Here is an 18,820-nt window from a genome sequence, read left to right on the forward strand (position 1 = left end):
AAAGCACTGGGATCATGCTCAGGTGGTCACATCTGCAGTTTGACCTCAGTACGGAGCCTGACGGCTGATGCTGCCTGGTCATCACTCTTCAGAAAAGACAGTAGGAAGAGGACAGGTGACACTGCCTGGGAGGTTTACAATGATAAAATAAGTCCGTTATGAGGCGGTGTTGCAGACGTTCGGGTAGTTCCACGTCGAACATAGAAAATTGGAAGATGTCCCAACTCTGATATTCCAGCTGATACGGGATTTCGACAGAGTAAACAGTCAAAATACTCCCTCTCCGCGCAGGTCAATACCTGAAGTTGTCAGGTGCAAATTTGTTGAGAAAACATCTGGAGAGGACAGGCGGACCGGCATCAACTCCACGCAAATTGGTGGGATATGTAACCATTCCACAGGGTAAAATGATTGAAGATGCCATCCTTTCCAGCGAGTCCTCGTGAAACGGAAGTGAGAAATGCGTAGTCAGCAGAATTCGAACCTGCGCGAGGAAACCCCAATGGACTTCTAGTCCATCGCCTTAACCACTCGGCCATGACTACACGGTCAAATGCGTCAGGAACCATACTGATACCCACTCAATACTTCTTATAGCCGGCCTTTTTGACGTGATGCTGACCTCTTGTGATGGATACGAATGCGATTAATTTCTCTGCTGATGTCATGCGTCTGTCTTCTTTCCCCATGTCGGCTCAATTTCATCTGTCGTCTAACGTCCTTTTCATTCGGATACAGCACATGGGTGGATTGAAACAAACAATTGCAAGCATTCTATATCTGTCCATACACTCAGAACTGGATGGAACACAAACTTTACATCCCAAAATAGCTCCCTTCAAGGCGCCTTCGGGAAACGAGCTCTTGAATGCGCAAAACTAATGCAGATATATTCGAGTATGTGCGGATTCGGAATCCAATCCGGCTCTCCCACATGGTGGTGACATTTGCCGTTTCTGAATCACCAGTGGACAAATTTGAAATGAGCCCTTCGAGAATATCTTTCTATTCACTGAAGATGCAACACCCGCAATCATTTATCTAAAATTTAAGATGAACTGGGTCCGGTTAGTTTATGCGGCTGGAGCGTGTTGCGAATAACGCTGCGACTGAGGGTTCAATCCTCGTACTGTCCAAATGCGGTTACCTCTGTGTGTGGAGCCCGGTTTACGTTATGCTCAGTGGCAATGGCTTTTTCGAACAGCCTGAGTCGCTTCGCGTACTTCTGTACACTCACGATGCCGTTGACAATTTTTCAACTGGGAAAAAGTCTGCCTCCCATCCTGACAAACTGTCCATCTTTTCACACTTCTGTGCCAAAAATCGGTCGGTGACATTTGAGCAAACCTTGACCGCTCTACAGCGAAACACATACGGACGACCGGTCAGCTGGATGTCAACTGTGATCATTCCTCTCATTCGCTTCAATGTTTCGTCAATATTCACGTCAGCCAACCTTGTTGCAAGAAATCATACCAGCTTACTTTGACGCACTGCATTCAACCGATCAACACATCGCTTCACACGAATTGATAATGCGCTTCACACCGAATTTACGCAAATACTGAGTTTTTTCAGAAGAACAGCCATTCGTCTGGAAATCTCGAAACTGGCGGTTAGTTGGTCGTCACGCTCAACACATTAACCGCTCAACATTGTCTTTAAGATGTGGCAGAAGGGTGTCCAATGTGTTGCTGATGACAGCGAAAAAGTCGGGATCGGAAGGAAATTCCTTCAGCAAGCATGGATGGAAACTTCATTGAGGAGCCGCCGTGAGGCAACGTATAATATCCCTCGCAACGAGCACGATGCTTTCTCCACATTTTTATGTCATTCCAATTCCGACAGTGTGCCTCGTTATGAAGCTTCGCACGAGAGAGTAAGCAAAAGATAAAATACCAATTCGCTCTCCCCAGTGTGAAGCGGGACCTGTGACATGTGGCTGCTGTGTGACTGTTACTGATAGAAAGAGTTGGATCACAAGGGCAGTTGGGCTGTGTTTTGTTCAGCCTTTCAAATCTTGATGAATTACTCGAACCGTTAAATCGTGTTGAATGACAGCCGTTGGAAATATATTTCTGTTCACTGAAGGTGCAACTCACAGAATCATTGATGCAAAAATTAAATTGAACGGATTCCGGTTAATTCTGCGCTTAAACACACGCCCCCATTTTGCAGCCCTGGCTGCCAGACTTCCAGATGGAGCAAATATTCCACAAATGGCAAATGTATCCAGTCTGCAAAATGGCAACATGTTGACAATATTCCGACTGAATTTCGCAACATATTTTACTATTTTAGCTGAAAAAAATATGTCAAATAAAACCGGGGGGGGGGGGGGGTGAACATCAAATGCACGTTGTGATTGCCCCAGCCAAATCCCATGAAAGTCATTTAAAACGAAGATGCCATTCCATCAGGTTGACGATGCGCGATCAGTCAGCAGTGAAAAATTTAAACTTCTGCACTTAATGATGCAAATCAATAGAAAAACACAGTTGCTCATCGTGGGCATCGTTTCCGACGTCGGCCGGTTAGCTCAGGTGGTGAGAGCGTGGTGCTAATAACGCCAAGGTCCCGGGTTCAATCCCCGTACTGGCCACATGCGATTACTCGTGTGGGCAGAACCTGTCGTCTTTTCGTCGGCAGACGATGATCCGCTTCGCGTTCTTCCACACCGGCAAAGTGCAGCTTTTTTTTCTCCTTGAGAACTTTTAAACTGGGAAAATTTCTTCCAACCGTTCTGACAAATTGTCCATCTTTTCAAACTTCTGTGCCACAAACCGAAAGGGCGAATGTGGAAGGTTACGAGACGGGAATGTTTTCATTGCAAAGAGTGGACCTTCGGAGAAAGATTGAGCTTCATCGAATTAAATTCACAACGGAGTGCTGACATAATGTCCTTCATTTGGCTACGAAATCGTTTATAAAAGCACTGCGATCATGCTCAGGTGGTCACATCTGCAGTTTGACCTCAGTACGGAGCCGTACGGCTGATGCTGGCTGGTCACCACTCTTCAGAAAAGACATTAGGAAGAGGACAGGTGACACTGCCTGGGAGGTTTACAATGATAAAAAAAGTCCGTTATGAGGCGGTGTTGGAGACGTTCGGGTTGTTCCACGTCGAACATAGAAAATTGGAAGATGTCCCAACTCTGATATTCCAGCTGATACGGGATTTCGACAGAGTAAACAGTCAAAATACTCCCTCTCCGCGCAGGTGAATAACTGAAGTTGTCAGGTGCAAATCTGTTGAGAAAACATCTGGAGAGGACAGGCGAACCGGCATCAACTTCATGCAAATTGGTGGGATCTGTAACCATTCCACAGGGAAAAATGATTGAAGATGCCATCCTTTCCAGCGAGTCGTCGTGAAACGGAAATGAGAAATGCGTAGTGAGCAGGATTCGAACCTGCGCGGAGGAACCCCAATTGATTTCTAGTCCATCGCCTTAACACTCGGCCATGACTACGCGTTCAAGAGCTTCAGAAATCATACTGATACCCACTCAATAGTTCTTATAGCCGGCCTCCTTGAAGTGATGCTGACCTCTTGTGATGGATACAAGTCCGATTAATTTCTCTGCTGATGTCATGCGTCTGTCTTCTTTCCCCATGTCGGCTCAATTTCATCTGTCGTCTAACGTCCTTTTCATTCGGATACAGCACATGGGTGGATTGAAACAAACATTTGCAAGCATTCTATATATGTCCATACACTCAGAACTGGATGGAACACAAACCTTACATCCCAAAATAGCTCCCTTCAAGGCGCCTTAGGAAAACGAGCTATTGAATGCGCAAAACAAATGCAGATATAGTAGAGTATGTGCGGATTCGGAATCCAATCCGGCTCTCCCACATGGTGGTGACATTTGCCGTTTCTGAATCACCAGTGGACAAATTTGAATTGAGCCCTTCGAGAATATCTTTCTGTTCACTGAAGATGCAACTCCCGCAATCATTGATCCAAAATTTAAGATGAACTGGGGCCGGTTAGTTAATCCGACTGGAGCATGTTGCTAATAACGCTGCGACTGAGGGTTCAATCCTCGTACTGTCCAAATGCGGTTACCTCTGTCTGTGGAGCCCGGTTTACGTTATGCTCAATGGCAATGGCTTTTTCGAACAGCCTGAGTCGCTTCGCGGACACTCACGATGCCGTTGATAATTTTTCAACTGGGAAAAAGTCTGCCTCCCATCCTGACAAATTGTCCATCTTTTCACACTTCTGTGCCACAAATCGGTCGGTGACATTTGAGCAAACCTTGACCGCTCTACAGCGAAACACATACGGACGACCGGTCAGCTGGATGTCAACTGTGATCATTCCTCTCATTCGCTTCAATATTTTGTCAATATTCACGTCAGCCAACCTTGTTGCAAGAAATCATACCAGCTTACTTTGACGCACTGCATTCAACCGATCAAAACATCGCTTCACACCAATTGATAATGCGCTTCACACCTAATGTCCGCAAATACTGAGTTTTTTCAGAAGAACAGCTATTCGTCTGGAAACCTCGAAACTGGCAGTTAGTTGGCCGTCACGCTCAACACATTAACCGCTAAACATTGTCTTTAAGATGTGGCAGAAGGGTGTCTAATGTGTTGCTGATGACAGCGAAAATGTCGGGATCGGAAGGAAATTCCTTCAGCAAGCATGGATGGAAACTTCATTGAGGAGCCGCCGTGAGGCAACGTATAGTATCCCTCGCAACGAGCACGATGCTTTCTCCACATTTTTATGTCATTCCAATTCCCACAGTGTGCCTCGTTATGAAGCGTCGCACGAGAGAGTAAGCAAAAGATAAAATACCAATTCGCACTCCCAGTGTGAAGCGGGACCTGTGACATGGGGCTGCTGTGTGACTGTTACTGATGGAAAGAGTTGGATCACAAAGGCAGTTGGGCTGTGTTTTGTTCAGCCTTTCAAATCTTGATGAATTACTCGAACCGTTAAATCGTGTTGAATGACAGCCTTTGGAAATATATTTCTGTTCACTGAAGGTGCAACTCACAGAATCATTAATGCAAAAATCAAATTGAACGGATTCCGGTTAATTCTGCGCTTGAACACACGCCCCCATTTTGCAGCCCGGGCTGCCAGACTTCCAGATGGAGCAAATATTCCACAAATGGCAAATGCATCCAGTCTGCAAAATGGCAACATGTTGACAATATTCCGACTGAATTTCGCAACATATTTTACTATTTTAGCAGAAACAAATATTTCAAATAAAACTGGGGGGCGGGGGGGGGGGGGGGGGGGGTGAACATCAAATGCACGTTGTGATTGCCCCAGTCAAATCCCATGAAAGTCATTTAAAACGAAAATGCCATTCCATCAGGTTGAAGATGCGCGATCAGTCAGCAGTGAAAAATTTAAACTTCTGCACTTAATGATGCAACTCAATAGAAAAACGCAGTTGCTCATCGTGGGCTTCGATTGCGACGTCGGTCGGTTAGCTCAGGTGGTTAGAGCGTGGTGCGAATAACGCCAAGGTCGCGGGTTCAATTCCCGTACATGCCACATACGATTACCCGTGTGGGCACAACTTTTCGTCGGCAGAGGCTGATCCGCTTCGCGTTCTTCCACACCGGCAAAGTGCAGCTTTTTTTTCTCCTTGACAACTTTTAAACTGGGAAAATTTCTTCCAACCGTTCTGACAAATTGCCCATCTTTTCAAACTTCTGTGCCACAAACCGAAAGGGCGAATGTGGAAGGTTACGAGACGGGAAAGGAGTTTTCATTGCAAAGAGTGGACAGGCGGAGAAAGATTGAGCTTCATCTAATTAAGTTCACAAAGGAGTGCTGACATAATGTTCTTCATTTGGCTACGAAATCGTTTATTAAAGCACTGGGATCATGCTCAGGTGGTCACATCTGCAGTTTGACTACAGTACGGAGCCTTACGGCTGATGCTGGCTGGTCACCACTCTTCAGAAAAGACATTAGGAAGAGGACAGGTGACACTGCCTGGGAGGTTTACAATGATAAAATAAGTCCGTTATGAGGCGGTTTTGGAGACGTTCGGGTCGTTCCACGTCGAACATAGAAAATTGGAAGATGTCCCAACTCTGATATTCCAGCTGATACGGGATTTCGACAGAGTAAACAGTCAAAATACTCCCTCTCCGCGCAGGTGAATAACTGAAGTTGTCAGGTGCAAATTTGATGAGAAAACATCTGGAGAGGACCGGCATCAACTTCACGCAAATTGGTGGGACATGGAACCATTCCACAGGGAAAAATGATTGAAGATGCCATCCTTTCCAGCGAGTCGTAGTGAAACGGAAATGAGAAAGGCGCAGTCAGCAGGATTCGAACCTGCGCGGGGAAACCCCGATGGATTTCAAGTCCGTCGCCTTAACCACTCGGCCATGACTACACGGTCAAACGCGTCAGAAATCATACTGATACCCACTCAATAATTCTTATAGCCGGCCTCCTTGAAGTGATGCTGACCTCTTGTGATGGATACAAATGCGATTAATTTCTCTGCTGATGTCATGCGTCTGTCTTCTTTCCCCATGTCGGCTCAATCTCATCTGTCGTCTAACGTCCTTTTCATTCGGATACAGCACATGGGAGGATTGAAACAAACATTTGCATGCATTCCCTATCTGTCCATGCACTCAGAACTGGATGGAACACAAACTTTACACCCCTTCAAGGCGCCTTAGGAAAACGAGCTCTTGAATGCGCAAAACTAATGCAGATATATTAGAGTATGTGCGGATTCGGAATCCAATCCGGCTCTCCCACATGGTGGTGACATTTGCCGTTTCTGAATCACCAGTGGACAAATTTGAATTGAGCCCTTCGAGAATATCTTTCTGTTCACTGAAGATGCAACTCCCGCAATCATTGATCCAAAATTTAAGATGAACTGGGACCGGTTATTTTATACGGCTGGAGCATGTTACTAATAACGCTGCGACTGAGGGTTCAATCCTCGTACTGTCCAAATGCGGTTTCCTCTGTCTGTGGAGCCCGGTTTACGTTATGCTCAATGGCAATGGCTTTTTCGAACAACCTGAGTCGCTTCGCGTACTTCTGTCCACTCACAATGCCGTTGACAATTTTTCAACTGGGAAAATGTCTGCCTCCCACCCTGACAAATTGTCCATCTTTTCACACTTCTGTGCCACAAATCGGTCGGTGACATTTGAGCAAACCTTGACCGCTCTACAGCGAAACACATACGGACGACCGGTCAGCTGGATGTCAACTGTGATCATTCCTCTCATTCGCTTCAATGTTTCGTCAATATTCACGTCAGCCAACCTTGTTGCAAGAAATCATACCAGATTACTTTGGCGCACTGCATTCAACCGATTTTACACATCGCTTCACACCAATTGATAATGCGCTTCACACCTAATTTACGCAAATACTGCGTTTTTTCAGAAGAACAGCCATTCGGCTGGAAATCTCGAAACTGGCGGTTAGTTGGTCGTCACGCTCAACACATTAACCGCTAAACATTGTCTTTAAGATGTGGCAGAAGGGTGTCTAATGTGTTGCTGATGACAGCGAAAATGTCGGGATCGGAAGGAAATTCCTTCAGCAAGCATGGATGGAAACTTCATTGAGGAGCCGCCGTGATGCAACGTATAATATCCCTCGCAACGCGCACGATGCTTTCTCCACATTTTTATGTCATTCCAATTCCCACAGTGTGCCTCGTTATGAAGCGTCGCACGAGAGAGTAAGCAAAAGATAAAATACCAATTCGCTCTCCCCAGTGTGCAGCGGGACCTGTGACATGGGGCTGCTGTGTGACTGTTACTGATAGAAAGAGTTGGATCACAAGGGCAGTTGGGCTGTGTTTTGTTCAGCCTTTCAAATCTTGATGAATTACTCGAACCGTTAAATCGTGTTGAATGACAGCCGTTGGAAATATATTTCTGTTCACTGAAGGTGCAACTCACAGAATCATTGATGCAAAAATCAAATTGAACGGATTCCGGTTAATTCTGCGCTTGAACACACGCCCCCATTTTGCAGCCCGGACTGCCAGATTTCCAGATGGAGCAAATATTCCAGAAATGGCAAATGCATCCAGTCTGCAAAATGGCAACATGTTGACAATATTCCGAATGAATTTCGCAACATATTTTACGATTTTAGCAGAACAAAATATTTCAAATAAAACCAGGGGGTGTGGGGGGGGGGGGGGGGGGTTGACATCAAATGCACGTTGTGATTGCCCCAGCCAAATCCCATGAAAGTCATTTAAAACGAAAAAGCCATTCCATCAGGTTGAAGATGCGCGATCAGTCAGCAGTGAAAAATTAAAACTTCTGCACTTAATGATGCAACTCAATTGAAAAACGCAGTTGCTCATCGTGGGCTGCGTTTTTGACGTCGGCTGGTTAGCTCAGGTGGTTAGAGCGTGGTGCTGATAACGCCAAGGTCGCGTGTTCAATCCCCGTACTGGCCACATGCGATTGCCCGTGTGGGCAGAACCTGTCGTCATTTCGTCGGCAGAGGCTGATCCGCTTCGCGTTCTTCCACACCGGCAAAGTGCAGCTTTTTGTTTTCTCCTTGACAACTTTTAAACTGGGAAAATTTCTTCCAACCGTTCTGACAAATTGCCCATCTTTTCAAACTTCTGTGCCACAAAACCGAAAAGGCGAATGTGGAAGGTTACGAGACGGGAAAGGAGTTTTCATTGCAAAGAGTGGACCGTCCGGAGAAAGATTGAGCGTCATCTAATTAAATTCACAGCGGAGCGCTGACATAATGTCCTTCATTTGGCTACGAAATCGTTTATAAAATCACTGGGAACATGCTCAGGTGGTCACATCTGCAGTTTGACCTCAGTACGGAGCCGTACGGCTGATGCTGGCTGGTCACCACTCTTCAGAAAAGACATTAGGAAGAGGTCAGGTGACACTGCCTGGGAGGTTTACAATGATAAAATAAGTCCGTTATGAGGCGGTGTTGGAGACGTTCGGGTTGTTCCACGTCGAACATAGAAAATTGGAAGATGTCCCAAATCTGATATTCCAGCCGATACGGGATTTCGACAGAGTAAACAGTCAAAAGACTCCCTCTCCGCGCTGGTCAATAACTGAAGTTGTCAGGTGCAAATTTGTTGAGAAAACATCTGGAGAGGACAGGCGGAACGGCATCAACTTCACGCAAATTGGTGGGATCTGGAACCATTCCACAGGGAAAAATGATTGAAGATGCCATCCTTTCCAGCAAGTCGCAGTGAAACGGAAATGAGAAATGCGTAGTCAGCAGGATTCGAACCTGCGCGGGGAAACCCCAATGGATTTCGAGTCCGTCGCCTTAACCACTCGGCCATGACTACACGGTCAAACGCTTCAGAAATCATACTGATACCCACTCAATTATTCTTCTCGCCGGCCTCCTTGAAGTGATGCTGACCTCTTGTGCTGGATACGAATGCGATTAATTTCTCTGCTCATGTCATGCGTCTGTCTTCTTTCCCCATGTCGGCTCAATTTCATCTGTCGTCTAACGTCCTTTTCATTCGGATACAGCACATGAGTGGATTGAAACAAACATTTGCAAGCATTCTATATCTGTCCATACACTCAGAACTGGATGAAACACAAACTTTACATCCCAAAAAAGCTGCCTTCAAGGCGCCTTAGGAAAACGAGCTCTTGAATGCGCAAAACTAATGCAGATATATTCGAGTATGTGCGGATTCGGAATCCAATCCCGGCTCTCCCACATGGTGGTGACATTTGCCGTTTCTGAATCACCAATGGACAAATTTGAATTGAGCCCTTCGAGAATACCTTTCAGTTCACTGAAGATGCAACTCCCGCAATCATTGATCCAAAATTTAAGATGAGCTGGGGCCGGTTAGTTTATACGGCTGGAGCATGTTGCTAATAACGCTGCAACTGAGGGTTCAGTCCTCGTACTGTCCAAATGCCGTTACCTCTGTCTGTGGAGCCCGGTTTACGTTATGCTCAGTGGCAATGGCTTTTTCGAACAGCCTGAGTCGCTTCGCGTACTTCTGTACACTCACGATGCCGTTGACAATTTTTCAACTGGGAAAAAGTCTGCCTCCCATCCTGACCAATTGTCCATCTTTTCACACTTCTGTGCCACAAATCGGTCGGTGACATTTGAGCAAACCTTGATCGCTCTACAGCGAAACACATACGGAGGACCGGTCAGCTGGATGTCAACTGTGATCATTCCTCTCATTCGCTTCAATGTTTTGTCAATATTCACGTCAGCCAACCTTGTTGCAAGAAATCATACCAGCTTACTTTGACGCACTGCATTCAACCGATCAACACATCGCTTCACACGAATTGATAATGCGCTTCACACCTAATTTACGGAAATACTGAGTTTTTTCAGAAGAACAGCTATTCGTCTGGAAACCTCGAAACTGGCAGTTAGTTGGTCGTCACGCTCAACACATTAACCGCTAAACAGTGTCTTTAAGATGTGGCAGAAGGGTGTCTCATGTGTTGCTGATGACAGCGAAAAAGTCGGGATCGGAAGGATATTCCTTCAGCAAACATGGATGGAAACTTCATTGAGGAGCTGCCGTGAGGCAACGTATAATATCCCTCGCAACGAGCACGATGCTTTCTCCACATTTTTATGTCATTCCAATTCCCACAGTGTGCCTCGTTATGAAGCGTCGCACGAGAGAGTAAGCAAAAGATAAAATACCAATTCGCTCTCCCCAGTGTGAAGTGGGACCTGTGACATCGGGCTGCTGTGTGACTGTTACTGATAGAAAGAGTTGGATCACAAGGGCAGTTGGGCTGTGTTTTCTTCAGCCTTTCAAATCCTGATGAATTACTCGAACCGTTAAGTCGTGTCGAATGACAGCCTTTGGAAATATATTTCTGTTCACTGAAGTTGCAACTCACAGAATCATTGATGCAAAAATTAAATTGAACGGATTCCGGTTAATTCTGCGCTTGAACACACGCCCCCATTTTGCAGCCCTGGCTGCCAGACTTCCAGACGGAGCAAATATTCCACAAATGGCAAAGCATCCAGTCTGCAAAATGGCAACATGTTGACAATATTCCGAGTGAATTTCGCAACATATTTTACTATTTTAGCAGAAAAAAATATTTCAAATAAAAACGGGGGGGGGGGGGGGGCGAGGGGGGGGGGGGGGGAGGGGGGGCGGGTGTGAACATCAAATGCACGTTGTGATTGCCCCAGCCAAATCCCATGAAAGTCATTTAAAACGAAAATGCCATTCCATCAGGTTGAAGATGCGCGATCAGTCAGCAGTAAAAAATTTAAACTTCTGCACTTAATGATGCAACTCAATTGAAAAACGCAGTTGCTCATCGTCGGCTTCGTTTGCGACGTCGGCCGGTTAGCTCAGGTGGTTAGAGCGTGGTGCGAATAACGCCAACGTCGCGGGGTCTCTCTCCGTCCTGGCCACATGCGATTCCCCGTGTGGGCAGAACCTGTCATCTTTTCGTCGGCAGAGGCTGATCCGCTTCGCGTTCTTCCACACCGGCAAAGTGCAGCTTTTTTTTTCTCCTTGACAACTTTTAAACTGAGAAAATTTCTTCCAACCGTTCTGACAAATTGCCCATCTTTTCAAACTTCTGTGCCACAAACCGAAAGGGCGAATGTGGAAGGTTACGAGACGGGAAAGGAGTTTTCATTGCAAAGAGTGGACCGGCGGAGAAAGATTGAGCTTCATCTAATTAAATTCACAACGGAGTGCTGACATAATGTCCTTCATTTGGCTACGAAATCGTTTATAAAAGCACTGGGATCATGCTCAGGTGGTCACATCTGCAGTTTGACCTCAGTACGGAGCCTTACGGCTGATGCTGGCTGATCACCACTCTTCAGAAAAGACATTAGGAAGAGGACAGGTGACACTGCCTGGGAGGTTTACAATGATAAAATAAGTCCGTAATGAGGCGGTGTTGGAGACGTTCGGGTAGTTCCACGTCGACCATAGAAAATTCGAAGTTGCCCCAACTCTGATATTCCAGCTGATACGGGATTTCGACAGAGTAAACAGTCAAAATACTCCCTCTCCGCGCAGGTCAATAACTGAAGTTGTCAGGTGCAAATTTGTTGAGAAAACATCTGGAGAGGACAGGCGGAACGGCATCAACTTCACGCAAATTGGTGGGATATGTCACCATTCCACAGGGAAAAAGGATTGAAGATGCCATCCTTTCCAGCGAGTCGTCGTGAAACGGAAATGAGAAATGCGTAGTCAGCAGGATCCGAACCTGCGCGGGGAAACCCCAATGGATTTCTAGTCCATCGCCTTAACCACTCGGCCATGACTACACGGTCAAACGCGTCAGAAATCATACTGATACTGCCGTGGTTCCCCGTGGACGGCAAGAAGAGTTCATCAATCAGAATGGAGAGTCTGAGTCTTGATCTTCCAGGCAGCAAGGCTTTATTCGCTAATACATTTCAATAAAGCCGGGATTTCCAGATGAATCCAAAAAACCAGTGCTCTGACAGTCCTTTTTATGCACATTTAGCTTCATATTTCATCATTCTTATCTTACAGTCAAGGTTTTTTTGTTGCAGACCCCAAGGCCACTTTTCGTTAGCCACCATGGTTTACTCGACCTACGTTATCTGCCTTCTTTCTGATTGGTCACTAATGAATGTGCTATGATATCACTGTGGTTACATCTTGCCTTCGTATCTGAAGTTTATTGTCTAATCAGCCAAGGTTGTTGTTTGTTCAACTATTAGAACATAGAACATAGAACATTACAGCGCAGAACAGGCCCTTCGGCCCACGATGTTGCACCGACCAGTTAACAAAAAACTGTGACCCTCCAACCTCAACCAATTTCTTTTCGTCCATGAACCTATCTACGGATCTCTTAAACGCCCCCAAACTAGGCGCATTTACTACTGATGCTGGCAGGGCATTCCAATCCCTCACCACCCTCTGGGTAAAGAACCTACCCCTGACATCGGTTCTATAACTACCCCCCCTCAATTTAAAGCCATGCCCCCTCGTGCTGGATTTCTCCATCAGAGGAAAAAGGCTATCACTATCCACCCTATCTAAACCTCTAATCATCTTATATGTTTCAATAAGATCCCCTCTTAGCCGCCGCCTTTCCAGCGAAAACAATCCCAAATCCCTCAGCCTCTCCTCATAGGATCTCCCCTCCATACCAGGCAACATCCTGGTAAACCTCCTCTGCACCCTCTCCAAAGCCTCCACATCCTTCCTGTAATGTGGGGACCAGAACTGCACACAGTACTCCAAGTGCGGCCGCACCAGAGTTGTGTACAGTTGCAACATAACGCTACGACTCCTAAATTCAATCCCCCTACCAATAAACGCCAAGACACCATATGCCTTCTTAACAACCTTATCTACTTGATTCCCAACTTTCAGGGATCTATGCACACATACACCTAGATCCCTCTGCTCCTCCACACTATTCAAAGTCCTCCCGTTAGCCCTATACTCAACACATCTGTTATTCCTACCAAAGTGAATTACCTCACACTTCTCCGCATTAAACTCCATCCTCCACCTCTCGGCCCAACTTTGCAACCTGTCTAAGTCTTCCTGCAAACTACGACACCCTTCCTCACTGTCTACCACACCACCGACTTTGGTGTCATCAGCAAATTTGCTAATCCACCCAACTATACCCTCATCCAGATCATTAATAAATATTACAAACAGCAGTGGCCCCAAAACAGATCCCTGAGGTACACCACTTGTAACCGCACTCCATGATGAATATTTACTATCAACCACCACCCTCTGTTTCCTATCCGCTAGCCAATTCCTGATCCAATTTCCTAGATCACCCCCAATCCCATACATCTGCATTTTCTGCAGAAGCCTACCATGGTGAACCTTATCAAACGCCTTACTAAAATCCATATATACCACGTCCACTGCCTTGCCCCCATCCACCTCCTTGGTCACTTTCTCAAAAAACTCAATAAGGTTAGTAAGGCACGACCTACCTGCCACAAAACCATGCTGACTATCACCTATCAATTCATTACTCTCCAAATAACTATAAATCCTATCCCTTTTAATTTTTTCCAACATCTTGCCGACAACAGAAGTGAGACTCACCGGCCTATAATTCCCGGGGAAGTCTCTGTTCCCCTTCTTAAACAATGTAGGGCATCCTGCTGTGCCAAGTCTTTTTTCCCGTTGTCTGACTTTCTCACGTTTATTTTAGAAATTACTTTCAGTTTCTGTGTGTTTGCTTGACTTCTTTCAGCCTTTATGTTCATTTATGTGAGTATCCATGTGTACTGACCTGGTAAGGTATTGTGCACTTAAAAGGGTACAGGTGTATGCTTAATAAGATATGTGATATATGAGAGCTTCTCAAGTAGTGATTATCTCTTCTATGTTAATTATTATCTCCCACTTGTCCTAATAATTATTCCTTCCAATATATGTTGTCTTAATGATTATTCCTTACATATCCCCTCTTTGAGACATCATTGTCTCACTAAACTATTTCTTGATATATTTTCCCAATATATGTCTTAGTTAGAAGGGCAAAAAGAGGGCACGAGATGTTCTTGGCAGGCAGGATTAAGGAGAATCCTAAGGCATTCTATTCATACGTTCGGAACAAAAGAGTTGTCAGGGAGAAAATCGGACCTCTCAGGGACAAAGGAGGGGAATTATGCTTAGAACCCAAGGGAATAGGGGAGATCCTAAATGAATACTTTGCATCGGTATTCACGAAGGAGAGGGGCGTGTTAACCGGGAGTGTCTCGGAGGGAGGTGTTGACCCGTTAGAAAAAAATCTCCATTATGAGAGAGGAAGTGTTAGGTTTTTTAGGGAACATTAAAACTGACAAAGCCCCAGGGCCTGATGGCATCTATCCTCGACTGCTCAGGGAGACGAGAGGTGAAATTGCTGGGCCTCTGACGGAAATCTTTGTCGCTTCTTTGGACACGGGTGAGGTCCCTGAGGATTGGAGGATAGCGAATGTGGTCCCGTTGTTTAAGAAGGGTAGCAGGGATAACCCAGGAAATTATAGGCCGGTGAGCTTGACGTCCGTGGTAGGGAAGTTGTTGGAGAGGATTCTTAGAGACAGGATGTATGTGCATTTAGAACGGAACAATCTCATTAGCGACAGACAGCATAGTTTTGTAAGAGGGAGGTCGTGCCTTACAAATTTGGTGGAGTTTTTTGAGGAAGTGACAAAAACGGTTGATGAAGGAAGGGCCGTGGATGTCGTCTACATGGATTTCAGTAAGGCATTTGACAAAGTCCCACATGGCAGGTTGGTGAAGAAGGTTAAGGCTCATGGGATACAAGGAGAAGTGGCTCGATGGGTGGAGAACTGGCTTGGCCATAGGAGACAGAGGGTAGTGGTCGAAGGGTCTTTTTCCGGCTGGAGGTCTGTGACCAGTGGTGTTCCGCAGGGCTCTGTACTGGGACCTCTGCTATTTGTGATATATATAAATGATTTGGAAGAAGGTGTAACTGGTGTAATCAGCAAGTTTGCGGATGACACGAAGATGGCTGGAATTGCGGATAGCGAAGAGCATTGTCAGGCAATACAGCAGGATATAGATAGGCTGGAAAATTGGGCGGAGAGGTGGCAGATGGAATTTAATCCGGATAAATGTGAAGTGATGCATTTTGGAAGAAATAATGTAGGGAGGAGTTATACAATAAATGGCAGAGTCATCAGGAGTATAGAAACACAGAGGGACCTAGGTGTGCAAGTCCACAAATCCTTGAAGGTGGCAACACAGGTGGAGAAGGTGGTGAAGAAGGCATATGGTATGCTTGCCTTTATAGGACGGGGTATAGAGTATAAAAGCTGGAGTCTGATGATGCAGCTGTATAGAACGCTGGTTAGGCCGCATTTGGAGTACTGCGTCCAGTTCTGGTCGCCGCACTACCAGAAGGACGTGGAGGCATTGGAGAGAGTGCAGAGAAGGTTTACCAGGATGTTGCCTGGTATGGAGGGTCTTAGCTATGAGGAGAGATTGGGTAGACTGGGGTTGTTCTCCTTGGAAAGACGGAGAATGAGGGGAGATCTAATAGAGGTATACAAGATTATGAAGGGTATAGATAGGGTGAACAGTGGGAAGCTTTTTCCCAGGTCGGAGGTGACGATCACGAGGGGTCACGGGCTCAAGCTGAGAGGGGCGAAGTATAACTCAGACATCAGAGGGACGTTTTTTACACAGAGGGTGGTGGGGGCCTGGAATGCGCTGCCAAGTAGTGTGGTGGAGGCAGGCACGCTGACATCGTTTAAGACTTACCTGGATAGTCACATGAGCAGCCTGGGAATGGAGGGATACAAACGATTGGTCTAGTTGGACCAAGGAGCGGCACAGGCTTGGAGGGCCGAAGGGCCTGTTTCCTGTGCTGTACTGTTCTTTATGTTTGGTTTCACGAAATGTGGAGGAGCTTAAGTGTAGGATCAATATCCCTTTTTGTTTATTAATAGCCTAATTGCGAACTGCTCCTCCAGATTTCCCTTACCTGATAGTTCATTAAAATACATTTTTGCATTAATACATTTCATACACTTTGTACTAACACATCTCTCCCTCCTTGATTTTGCTTGATCATTTAAGTATTTCCCTCTATGCGTATGGTATCTAGGGTCATATTATCTCCTCTTATTTTCAAACTTATGATAATGGTACATGCTGTCCATTGCCCTGTTAATTACACATCGACGTACGCATCCTGCTCATGCTATCCCTACTATTATATGCAACAGTAACATAAATGATTTAAAAGTCCAATCAAACATCCCATTTCCTACCCATCCTAACCATCCAGGTGGGTTATAATCATGGAATTCGTGACCTATCTTTTGGAGTTGGTCTGCTTGTGCCTTGATATGCTTTGCAAGGTTAGTTATATTCTCAGATTTATCTGGTATGTAAGTACAGCATTCTTGTTAAATTATGGCACATGTTCCTCCCTGCGAGGCCAATAGATAGTCCAAAGCCAGTCTATTTTGCAGGGCTACTGTGCGGACTGCCATCAGGTCTGCTGATACTTCTGTCAAGGCTTGCCCTGTTTTTCGAGCTTCAGCTGCAGTGATATTAGCCAGTTGTTCCAGGGCTGTGGCCATCAGAATTAACTCGTTTGCCGTTCTTCCTGTCCCATGTAATGGAAAGGCCATCATAAAGAACCAGTCAGTCTTACTGATTGTTCGTTTTGCTCGCGAAGGGTAGCTTCGTAGGGAAGGCATGTGGTGCATATAGGGCACTACATATCCCAGATAACAGGAGCCTGTCCAGTTCGCAGGAAGCCAGGGATATGCCTTTGTACCGCATATAAAGTAAGTTCCATTGTAGGCCGTAAAGTTATCAGCCAACGTCATCCAAGGTTGTACAGCTTTTCCTTCCCACACGTTGCTTGATGTGATGTTGCATATTTCAGTCCAGTCTATTTTGAACATACCAGCTGTACTTAAATCTTTCACAGGTGGTTGCCATTCTACAGTTTGCTGACATTTACTTTCTCCAACTCTTGCTCCATCCACATTTTTCTTTAAACAGAAGGATCCTGGTCCATTTGATTTTAGGACCGTCGGTACAGGTGGGAACTGGGAATGGTCGTAGGTTGGTTGGTACCATGTAGCAAACCTGGTCATTCTATACCCAGCTGACTCCCACATTGTCATGTTTCCTCCTTCCCCTGTCTTATTTTGTCTCAATATCCATTCTATAGTTTCTGATTCTGAAAGGGGAGAGACTGGAGTGGTAGGCCTTCTTGGGAATGGCTTGGGACATGAGTGCAGACCCAACATTTGCTTATGTTCAATCTTTCTGCATACATATATGACATATATAGGTAAGTATTTATCTGCGATCTGTCTTCTTCCTGTTCATTTTTACTCTTGCCACCCCCCATACTAAGTACTAGTATTATCCCCATACATCCTACCCCTACTTTTCCCATGCTATCACAAGGAGGGAGAGTACAATTTATCACAGTTTACACAATTATTTTCCCGCGCTTAGTCGCCGCTACTACTATTTAGTTTATACAGTCTTTCAGCTTCAATTTCAGTGATTTCTCTTGTTTTGTCAGTTCAGTTGATAGCTCAGTTTCCTGGGTCGAATTCGGTGAACCATGAACTTGAGCGGTAGAGTTTGTGTCAACAGTCCTTGTTCCTGAGGAAGGAAAATACTGATCACTGGTATACAAATCAAATTTCCATCTTCCTTTAACGCATTGAAACAGATCTTCCCCTCTTTTGCAGTCTTTAGTGCTACATTGCAAAACAAGGAGCGTCAGTCTCAATCAAAGTTATCATGAGTCTATTCGGTGGGGGTAATTCAACTTGACCCCATTCCTGGACTTCTTGTTCGGGGATTTGTTCATTCTCTATTCGCACTACCATTTGTCACATCATTAGTCTGGTAATAAAAGATCTCAAAGCAGGCAGTAAACAACAAAAGATTAGTCCAATTATGATTATTACTACTACCATTATAACCCCTGCCTTTGCAAACCATGCTCCCCATTGTCCGAATACATTATCAAGCCAATTCCAAATATTATGGCCAAATCCAGCATTGTCATGCATTTTTTCCTTAGATTTTGTAAGTTGGTCATAGCTTTAGTGAATGATCCTTTTGGATCAGTGTTGTTAGGGATGAATGTACAGCATTGATCGCCAAACATAACACATACACCCCCTTTTTCTGCTAATAGCCAATCTAGTGTTTGCCTATTCTGCCAAGCCATTTTGCTAGTTGCATCTAACTGCTCACCTAGTGCAGTAAGAGCCTCATCAGTGCAGTTAATGAATCTCTGCTGATTGTAATAAATGTAATTAATCCATTCAGTGTTTTTGTTGGGGGTA

General features: G+C 45.3%; 8 non-coding genes across 8 annotated transcripts; 3 read left to right on the top strand and 5 right to left on the bottom strand.

Annotated features, from left to right (window-relative positions):
* Window positions 1–463: 463 nt before the first annotated feature.
* Window positions 464–545, bottom strand: trnas-aga (transfer RNA serine (anticodon AGA)). The gene has a single exon. It is a non-coding gene; the product is annotated as a tRNA-Ser (tRNA).
* A 1,983-nt stretch (window positions 546–2,528) lies between these two features.
* On the top strand, window positions 2,529–2,602 carry trnai-aau (transfer RNA isoleucine (anticodon AAU)). The gene has a single exon. It is a non-coding gene; the product is annotated as a tRNA-Ile (tRNA).
* Window positions 2,603–3,392: 790 nt separating this feature from the next.
* Window positions 3,393–3,473, bottom strand: trnas-aga (transfer RNA serine (anticodon AGA)). The gene has a single exon. It is a non-coding gene; the product is annotated as a tRNA-Ser (tRNA).
* Window positions 3,474–5,459: 1,986 nt separating this feature from the next.
* Window positions 5,460–5,533, top strand: trnai-aau (transfer RNA isoleucine (anticodon AAU)). The gene has a single exon. It is a non-coding gene; the product is annotated as a tRNA-Ile (tRNA).
* A 777-nt stretch (window positions 5,534–6,310) lies between these two features.
* Window positions 6,311–6,392, bottom strand: trnas-uga (transfer RNA serine (anticodon UGA)). Its single transcript has one exon. It is a non-coding gene; the product is annotated as a tRNA-Ser (tRNA).
* Window positions 6,393–8,376: 1,984 nt separating this feature from the next.
* On the top strand, window positions 8,377–8,450 carry trnai-gau (transfer RNA isoleucine (anticodon GAU)). The gene has a single exon. It is a non-coding gene; the product is annotated as a tRNA-Ile (tRNA).
* A 797-nt stretch (window positions 8,451–9,247) lies between these two features.
* Window positions 9,248–9,329, bottom strand: trnas-cga (transfer RNA serine (anticodon CGA)). The gene has a single exon. It is a non-coding gene; the product is annotated as a tRNA-Ser (tRNA).
* A 2,884-nt stretch (window positions 9,330–12,213) lies between these two features.
* Window positions 12,214–12,295, bottom strand: trnas-aga (transfer RNA serine (anticodon AGA)). The gene has a single exon. It is a non-coding gene; the product is annotated as a tRNA-Ser (tRNA).
* Between the last annotated feature and the right edge of the window lie 6,525 nt (window positions 12,296–18,820).

The sequence above is a fragment of the Mustelus asterias genome, chromosome 30, assembly GCF_964213995.1.
Source record: "Mustelus asterias chromosome 30, sMusAst1.hap1.1, whole genome shotgun sequence".
In the NCBI taxonomy this organism is placed as follows: domain Eukaryota; kingdom Metazoa; phylum Chordata; class Chondrichthyes; order Carcharhiniformes; family Triakidae; genus Mustelus; species Mustelus asterias.